The sequence below is a fragment of the Orycteropus afer genome, unplaced genomic scaffold (assembly GCF_000298275.1).
Source record: "Orycteropus afer afer isolate SDZICR_OR568_19922 unplaced genomic scaffold, OryAfe1.0 scaffold00078, whole genome shotgun sequence".
Lineage (NCBI taxonomy): Eukaryota > Metazoa > Chordata > Mammalia > Tubulidentata > Orycteropodidae > Orycteropus > Orycteropus afer.
In genome coordinates, this window is record NW_006921665.1 from 7,393,754 (window position 1) to 7,403,341 (window position 9,588).

General features: G+C 41.3%; 1 non-coding gene across 1 annotated transcript; it reads left to right on the forward strand.

Annotated features, from left to right (window-relative positions):
- The first annotated feature begins 3,951 nt into the window (after positions 1 to 3,951).
- On the forward strand, positions 3,952 to 4,055 carry LOC122150035. Its single transcript, XR_006163449.1, has one exon. It is a non-coding gene; the product is annotated as a U6 spliceosomal RNA (small nuclear RNA).
- The last annotated feature ends 5,533 nt before the right edge of the window (positions 4,056 to 9,588 follow it).

Consider the following 9,588-nt stretch of genomic DNA (forward strand, 5'->3'; position numbering starts at 1 on the left):
AGGGATAGTTTGACTTCTTCCTTACCAATTTGGATGCCTTTGATTTCCCTTTCTTGCCTTATGGCCCTGGCTAGGACTTCCAGTACAATGTTGAATAGCAGTGGTGATAGCAGGCATCCTTGTCTGGTTCCTGTTCTCAAGAGGAATGGTTTCAGTCTCTCCATTGAGAATAATGTTGGCTGTTTCTAATCTACTTTTTGTCTCTATGAATCTGCCTATTATAGATATTTCATATAAATGGAATCATACAGGAAGTTGACTTTTGTGACTGGCTTCTTTAAGGTGGATTATTTCCTCCTTTTGGCTATTGTGAGTAGAGCTACAATGAACACTGGTGTACAGGCATCTGTTTGAGTTGTGTTTTCAATTCTCGGGGCATATTTCTTTTTTTTGAAGTAATCCCCGTCTTTTCTTTCAGCTGTAAATTGCATCCCTCTTGTCCTTCCTTGATATCCTGGCTTCTTCTCTCTGTACATATCCATCCCAAACTTGTTTTAGAAACTGTTTGTGAGTTTTACACTTGAACTCTCAGCCCTGAACATATCCTGTCACCTCTGCCATCAAGGTAAGGCTTTTGTTTCCAAGAAGGCCAACTGTAACCATTCTAAGGAGACATAAGCCACCATTTATCAGCATCATAAATAACCAACTTTTCAGTTCAGGAGAGTGAGCCGAATGTTGTCCAGAACTAAAAGGCTTATTTTTAGAATGCAACAAATGATGGTTTGTTTACAGAACTGGCACCAAGAGCCACATCAATAGCAAAGGGCCTGCTCAGCAAGGACAGCATTAGAGAGGGTATGAGGGTAATGTTTGGCCAGAAAGCCTGCAAGAGGAGGTCTTAAAAAATGTGTGTGCTATCGTGAACTGATATCTGTACCTACATCTCATTCAAGGTCAGAGGAATTTTCTTAATGATAAAATATATGTAGCATAAAAGTTGCCATTTGCACCATTTTTAAGTGTACATTAATTATATTCACTGTGGCATTAGTTATATTCCCAATATTGTACATGAAACCTATAGCTGCCAAGTTGATTTTGCCTCATGAAGACCCCATGTGTTGCAGAGCAGAACTGATCCCTAGGCTTTTCTTGGCTATAATCTTTATAGGAGCAGATCACCAAGCCTTTCTTTTGTGGTGCCACTGGCTGGATTTGAAGCACCAACCTTTAGGTAAGTAATCTAGTGCAAACTATTTGTGTCACCAATGGTGTTGGAACTGTGCAACTATCACCACTATTTATTTCCAAAAATTTTTTCATCACCTCAAACAGAAACTCAGTATCCCTTAAGCAATAACTGCCATCCCTCCCTCTCCCGCCCCCTGGTAACCACTAGTCTACTTTCTGTCTCTATGCATTGGTCAAAGGAATTTTGAACAACCGTCTTCGAATAGCTTAGGAGACTCCTTTCTGTTCAAGTCCCAGTTCTGCCACTGTGAGACAGGCACCTACAGAGGCATTTAACCTCCCTCCCTCTCATTTTTCACATCTGCCAAATGAAAAGATTGGTCTTTAAAGTCCTTTTTGGCTCTAAAAGCCCTTCATCTATTTTAAACAGATGTAGAATTTTAAAAGATTGGGCTACATCTATACTGATTCCTTAACATAGAGTCCCCAATGCAAATAGTTAACACACTCAGCTGCTAACTGAAAGGTGGGAGGTTTGAGAACACCCAGAGATGCCTTGGAAAAAAGACCTGATGACCTAGTTTTGAAAAATCAGCCATTAAAAACCCTAAGGAGCACCACTCTCTCTGACACACATGGGGTTGCCCTGAGTTGGAGTGGACTCTACAGCAACTGATTAGTTAACATTTTTTTAAATATTGTTTTTCACTTATTGCTTGTATGTACTAATGGTTTGTTTTCTATTATTCGTATTTTTCTCTTTGTGAAAGAAGAGTGCAGCACAAATAAACTTTTAGGAATCCTTGAAGCACCTGAATGATTGAATTCTGATCCATGAGTTTTCAGGGTGAAAATTCCCAAGTGTTCAAAGTGGTACACTCAGTTTCTGGTGGAGAGCATGGATTCCATTCTGGAGGAAGCAGACACTTTCCCCCTTCCAAGGCTGCAGTGGCCTGAGTTGGGACAGAAGCCTTAAAGTGGCTCTTGCCTTAAGGCATATCCTGCCCTTGTTCTTGCTCTTAAGCCTTAAGGCATCACTCTTGTCCTCAGTAAATGCAGCAGGGACCCAGACCAGCAGGGTCCCACCTGAGAGGAAGAGAATGTATGTCTCTAGATACCACTTCTCTTACCCCTCCCTTGTTTTCTTCCCTCCCCTTTTTGGGGCCAGATGTTCTTTCTCCCTAGCTCTCTGTCTCAAGAAAGGAATACTGATAGAAGGAAAGGTGTCTGGTGTGTTGGAAAGAAGCTGATTTGGTGGCTCTAGGAAAAAAACAAAAAACAAAAAACAAGCTTGTCCCTGTGAGTTGACATGGTGTAGGATAGTGGTTAACGGTATGGGCTCTATGATCAGAGCATAAAGGTTCAAATCCCAGCTCTGCCACTCATTGTACTTATGTTGTGGATTGTGGTGCAGCTTAGAGCTACAAGAGATAGTTGGAGTAGAAATTCAATTAAAGAGTACCCACGGTAATAAATATATTTACTTTGTGACTTTGGTGTATTATTTTTGTTCATGAGACAGTGTTTGGTTTTAATTTGAACTCCAAGGAATGTCTTTGTGATCAAATATACTTTGCCTACTCAATTAATTAATTTCCAACTTGTTCCTTGTAGTAGCAGTTATTCTGACCCTCTGGAAGGCCACTGGATAGGTTTTTCCACCAGAATTTTGTTTTCTCTTCCTTGTGAACTGCCTGGGATACTCTCCCCCATTCCAGTCTCTGAATACCTCCTTTCCCTTCCCACATCATTCCCTGAATACCTCCTCCTGTACCCAGCAGCACCACTGTCCCTAGCCCTCTATAATATACCTGAGTTCTTGTTGTTGTTGTTGTTGTTATGTGCCGTCGAGTCGGCCCCGACTCATAGCGACCCCTCCTTGGGTTTCCAAGGCAGTATCACTACGGAAGTAGGATTGCCCAACCTTCCTTCCGAGGAGTGACTGGTGGATTTGAACCGCCAGCCTTCTGGTTAGCAGTCAAGTGCTTTCGCCACTATGCTACCAGAGCTCCTCCTGAGTTCTTAGGACCTGGCTTTTCTCTAAAACGTCAGCAAGTCTGACTTTAGCTCTTCCAGTCCTCAAAGGCATGGTGTCTGACCCTGTAGTGGCATAATGCCTAAGGCATTTGACTGCTAACCAGGAGGCTGGCAGTTTAAATCCACCAGCCACTCTTCGGAAGGAAGATTGGATCATCCACTTCAGAGTAGAGATACTGCCTCGGAAACCCAATGAGGTGTCACTATGAGTTGGATCTGACTCAACGGCAGTGAGTTTGGTTTTTTTTTGAGGGAAGAAAAGGGAGCCCTGGTAGCACAGTGGTTAAGTGCTCAGCTACTAATGGAAGAGCACCAGCTCCCCTCAGGAGAAAGATGTGACAATCTGCTTCTGTAAAGATTACAGCCTTGGAAACCCTATGGGACAATTCTACTCTGTCCTATAGGGTCACTTTGAGTCGGAATCAACTAGATGGCAATGGGTTTTGGGAGGGAAGAAAAGAGGGGTAGTTATGAATACGTCCAGTCAGTTTCCCTTTGGTCAGCAGCAGGAAAAATCTCTGAAAAATTTCAGCAAGGTGGCAGAGACTGGGAGACCCAAGGCAGTTGCACAGGGGTCTGGGAAGGCAGCTTCAGAGGGCTGCAGTTCCTGCACACCCAAGCTGGATCACCACTGGAACTGTCAATGGCTCCCTCTGTAGGTAGTAATCTTAAATCTTAATTTAGGGATGTTGACCATGGCCCATAAATTTCAGATATAAAATTTATTAAAAGGTCATTTTCAAGAGAAAGCTTAAAGCTACTAAAAATGTATCAAAATCTGTACTCACTTCAGCAGCATATATACTAAAATTGGAACAATACAGAGATTAGTATGGCCCCTGCACAAGGATGATATGCAAATTTGTGAAGTGTTCCATGTTTTTCTATGTTGCAGGCATTTTCTGAGCATATCTTTTGAAGTGATATACTAGATGTAGGAGATTAACAAAAATAACTATAAATATTAAACACACACACACATACATATATGCAGCATAGTGCGTAAGGCACTTGACTGCTAACCAGAAGGCTGGTGGTTCAAATCCACCAGCCACTCCTTGGAAGGAAGACTAGGCAATCTACTTCCGTAGTGATACCACCTTGGAAACCCAAGGAGGGGTCACTATGAGTCAGGGCCAACTCCATGGCACATAACAACTATATATATATATATATACACACACACACATCAAAATCTATTAAAGAAAATTTAGAATCAACAAAAGTGAGCTCTGATTACGGGTATAGTGTTCCCAAACTTTCTCAGTTCACAGAGCGTTTAGTGTCTTAGTAATTTCTCACAGGCAATATATATATATACACACACACACATACTGCCATTGAGTCAGATCCAACTCACAGCAACCCCTCCTTGGGTTTCTGAGAAAGTATTACTACAGAAGTAGATTGCCAAGTCTTCTTTTTGAGGAGTGGCTGGTAGGTTTGAACAGCCAGCCTTCTGGTTAAATGCCTTAGGCACTACACCACCAGAGCTCCTGTTTTATTATTAATAGGTCCATAAAGCTTAATAACATTTTTGCTGTAACAGTTAAATAGCCATTTGAAAAATGAATACACATATTTTTGCTTAGTATTTGTTTTTATCACAGCAACACAGCTTTGCAAAGATATGACATCATCAAAAGGAATGTAGCACAATCTCATGTTGAAATGATAAACTACCTTTAGTTAATGATTTGCACAGTGACCAACAGATGTCAAGAATCTCTATTTCCCTCAACTCTTGAAAATATTCCCTGGCACCCTGTGAGTTTCTTGCGGAGCTCTGGGCACATACATTAGTGCCTGGTTTGGGAACTGTGTATCCATACAATTCAAAAAATAGAAAGTCTGTACTTTGTCCAACAAGGTGCTGCATCAAGTGTTCCTTGGCTGACAACTCTCAAGTCAATCTTATTTTTACCATTCTCACCTCCCTCCATTCCAAACCTGTAACCACCCGCTGTCGTGTTATCTCTCACTCATGGTGGTGCTATGTGTGTCAGAGTAGAATTGTGCTCCTTTGGGTTTTCAATGGCTGGGGTGGATCTCCAAGCCTTTCTTCCCAGGTACCACTGAATGGACTCATATGTCCGCTCTTTCGGTTAGCAACTGAACATATTAGCACAGGGACCCCTCATTCCAGACACACTGATCTTTCCATTGTTCTTTGATCACTTTGATCATGGTCCCACCTTAATGCCTTTGTATTAGCCATGGCTTCTACCTGGAATGCCATGGCTCTCTTCTTTACCTCTTTCAAATGTCTACTGTTCCCTGTCCACCCCAGTCATGTCTTCCCACTTTACCCATCTTCTCAGCACTCATGGCAACCTGCCTGACATTCTATTAGTCTTCCTGCATGCAAAGGAGTGGCTTGTCCTGACCAAACCTTCAGAAGGTGAATTCTCTGAAAAAGTAATTACCTTTGAGATCAATGATGAAAGGTTACTTCAGTAGTAACAAAGCAAAATTACAGTGTTGATGTAATTAAAATGTTCATACAAGAAATGAAGGAAGGAAACTAAATCGTAAAAGACTAAAGAAAATAGTGCAAACGCACAAAATTGTTGCAGTTAAAACTAGCAAGCCAGGAATAGTCTGAGAGGAGAAGTTATCCCTAAATAAGGAGATGCTCCTGAAGATGGACACGTGAAATCTGTACTGTCCCCTGCCTCATCATGGAAGAAACTGCAAAGTCATACTGCAAAGAGGTATCTATTCCATCAAACAATCAAACCAATCTCACTATCATCGAGTTGATTCCAACTCTTAGCAACCCCCTTTGCTTTCCAAGGTGGTAAATCTTTACAGAAGTAGATTGCCCAATCTTCCTTCCATGGAGTGGCTGCTGGGTTTGAACAGCCAACCTTCTGGTTAGCAGTGAAATGCCTTAGACGCTATGCCACCAGAGTTCCTTAGCATCTATTCCAGGCTGGAAGGAATTTCTGGCTTTACTTTGCCATCTGCCACACCATCTTTACCCATTGATTCCTGGTGCCATCTTTATCATGTATGAAGTTCTTATATATCCACTAAAAAAAAAAATGCCATCGAGTCAATTCTGACTCATAATAACCCTATAGGATAGAGTAGAAGTGCCCCATAGGGTTTCCAAGGCTGTAAACATTTATGGAAGCAGGTAGCCTCATCTTTCTCCTGAGGAGTGACTAGTGATTTCACACCACCAAGTTTTTGTTAGCAGCCAAATGTGTTAACCACTATACCACCACAGCTCCTTGCTATATACTCATAGGTCTTTTTATTTTGAATAATTGTAGATTTACAAAGAAGTTCAAAAACGTATAGAATGATCCTGTCTATCCCTCACCCAGTTTCGTCTCATGTTAGCATCTTAAATGGCTATATGGTATATTTGTTGAAACTAAGAAACCAAGATTGGAACATTACTAGTAATTAAGCTCCAGACTTCATGTGTATTTTACCAGTTTTTCCCCTAATGCCCTTTCTGTTCTAGGATCCAGGCCACAATAGCACATTGCATTCAGTTAGTTGTCATGTCTCTCCAGTTTCCTCTAGTTAATGACAATTTCTCAATCATTCCTTGTTTTCCAAGACCTTGCCAGTTTTAGAGAGGTGAGTTTTTTTTTGTTTTGTTTTTGTTTTAAGAATGCCCCTCTATTTGGGTTTGTCTGAAGTTCTTCTCATGATTAGGCTGGGATTTTGGGTTTTGGGGAATGATACCACAGAGATGAGGTGTCCTTCTTGTCATATAATATCAAGGGTACATGATACAGACATGACATGACTGGTGATATTAACTTTGATAGCTTGGTTAAGGCAGTGCTTGCCAGGTTTCGCCATTATAAACTTACTACTTTTCCTTTTGTGTACTCTAATCTTTGGAATGGAGCCCTTGGTGGCATAGTGGATAAGTCCCCACCGTAAGCTGCCAACTGAAAGATTGGCAGTTCTAATCCAACCAGCTGCTCCATGGGAGAAAGATGTGACAGATGGCATCCATAAAGATTTACAGCCCATGATGACAACAGAGCTTCCAGACTGGGACAGACTAGAAAGAAAGGCTTAGTAATCTACTTCCAAAAATTAGCCAATAAAATCCCTATGGCTCATGACACTATTGTCCAATATACAGTTGGAAGATGAGCCCCTGAGATTGGAAGGCACTCCAGATATACAGTGGCTGCAACAATGGGTTCAAGCATTCCAATGATCGTGAAGATGGCACTGGAATGGGCAACATTTTATTCCATGTACGTGGGGTCACATGAGACAGCTGACTCTATGGCAACTAACATCAACAACAAAATTTTTTCCGTACCTATCCATCTTTATATTAAGTTCAACATGAGATCATACTGATGTCTCCAACTCTAATCCAGTACCACAGGGTTCATTCTACACTTACGTACCATTCCCTGGGTTAGGTGCACCTTAGTCTTCAAAGTGAAGTCTTCACTATTTAACACTTTGAAAAGGTCTTTTGCAGCAGATTTGCCCAGTGCAATAATACAATGTCTGATTCCTTGACTACTGCTTCCATGAGTGTTGATTGTGGATACAAGTAAAATGATCTTTGACAACTTCAATCTTTTCTCCATTTATCATGATGCTGCTAATCGGTGCAGTTGTGAGGATTTTTTTTTTTTTTTTAATGTTGAGGTGTAATTGGTACTGAAGGCTATATAGTCTTTGATCTTCATCAGTAAGTGTTTTATGTTTTCTTCACTTTCGGCAAGCAAGGTTGTGTCATCTTCATACTGCAGGTTGAGAAAGAGTCTTCTTCTAATCCTGATGCCATATTCTTGATGTAATCTAGCTTCTTGGATTATTTGTTCAGCATACAGATTGAATAAGCATGGTGAAAGGATATAACCCTGATTTTATACCATGCAGTATCCCCTTGATCTGTTTGAAGGACCACCTCTTGGTCTATATACAGGTTCCTCACAAGGACAATCAAGTATTCTGGAATTCCCATTCTTTGAAATGTTACCCATGATTTGCTATGATCCACACAATCTTTATGACCCATGCAGTCTTCGTATAGTCAATAAAGCACAGGTAAACATCTTTCTGGCATTCTTTCTTTTCAATCAATATCCATGGAACATGAGCAATGATATCCCTCATTTCACAGCCTCTTCTGAATCTGGCTTGAATTTCTGGCAGTTCCCTGCCAATACACTGCTGCAACTGCTTTTCAATTATCTTCAGCAAAATTTTACTCGCATGTGATATTAATGATGTTCCATAATTTCCACATTCTGTTGGATCACCTTTCTTTGGAATGGGCACAAAGATAGATATCTTCCAGTCAGTTGACCAGGTGAATATCTTCCAAATTTCTTGGCATAGATGAGTGAGTGCCTCCAGTGTGGTATTTGTTATTTGAAACATCTCAGTGGGGATTCTGTCAATTCCTGAAGCCTTGTTTTTCTCCAATTTCTTTAGTGCAGATTGGGCTTCTTTCTTGAATACCTTTGGCTCTTGATCATATCCTACCTCTTGAAATGGTTGAACAAGGATTGATTCATTTTGGTACAGTGACACTGTGTATTCCTTCCATCGTCTTCTTTATTTTTCTCTTTTTTATTTTTTATTTTTTTATTGTGATTTGGGTGAAAGTTTACAGAGCAAATTCACTTTCTACACAGCAGTTCACATACACGTTGTCTCATGACATTGACTACAATTTCCTGAATGCAACAGCTCCCCTCCCACTTCATCCCAATAGTTACCACTTAGCTATGTCCATCCCTCCATGTACTCCTGCCCCCTGAACTGTCTTCCTGTGCATAAACAGCCCTTCTTTCTCCCATGATTGTTCTCTCCAAGGAGTGTATCTACCTCAGGTAAGTGTTAAATTCATATGCCTGTCTTCTGTTTGGCTGGAAGCCACAGGTGTGGGTTCCATTCCAGGCCTGAAGGACAGCTAGGGACCGTAGTCTCAGGGTTCCACCAGGCTCTATCAGACCACCAAACCTGGTCCCCCTCCTTTTTTTTTCTTCCAAATGATTTTGAGTTTTGTTCCACATTGTTCTCCCTCTCTATCCAGGATCTCCTACATAGATCCCCCTCCAAGTGGTTGACAGTGGTAGATGGGCACCACCCAGTTCTTCTGGTCTCATAGTCATATAGGCTTTAGATCGCATGGTGTACCAGTCACAAGGACTAATTGTTTCCATGAATCTTTGGTTTTCTTCATTCTTCTTTGCTCTGGATGAGGAGAGACATAACCTTGGGTATACTCCCCGCTACATAGACATACCTAATAATTCAGCCTGTCCACCCAGCTGTCCACCCATATACCCATGTTTGCCTTCACTGACAACACAGTACGGTATGTGAAAAAGGGTTCATCCCATGTACCTCTCTATGTCTTCCTTTTCCTCATTGCCACCATGTTGATCACTTACATTTGGTACATTGCCC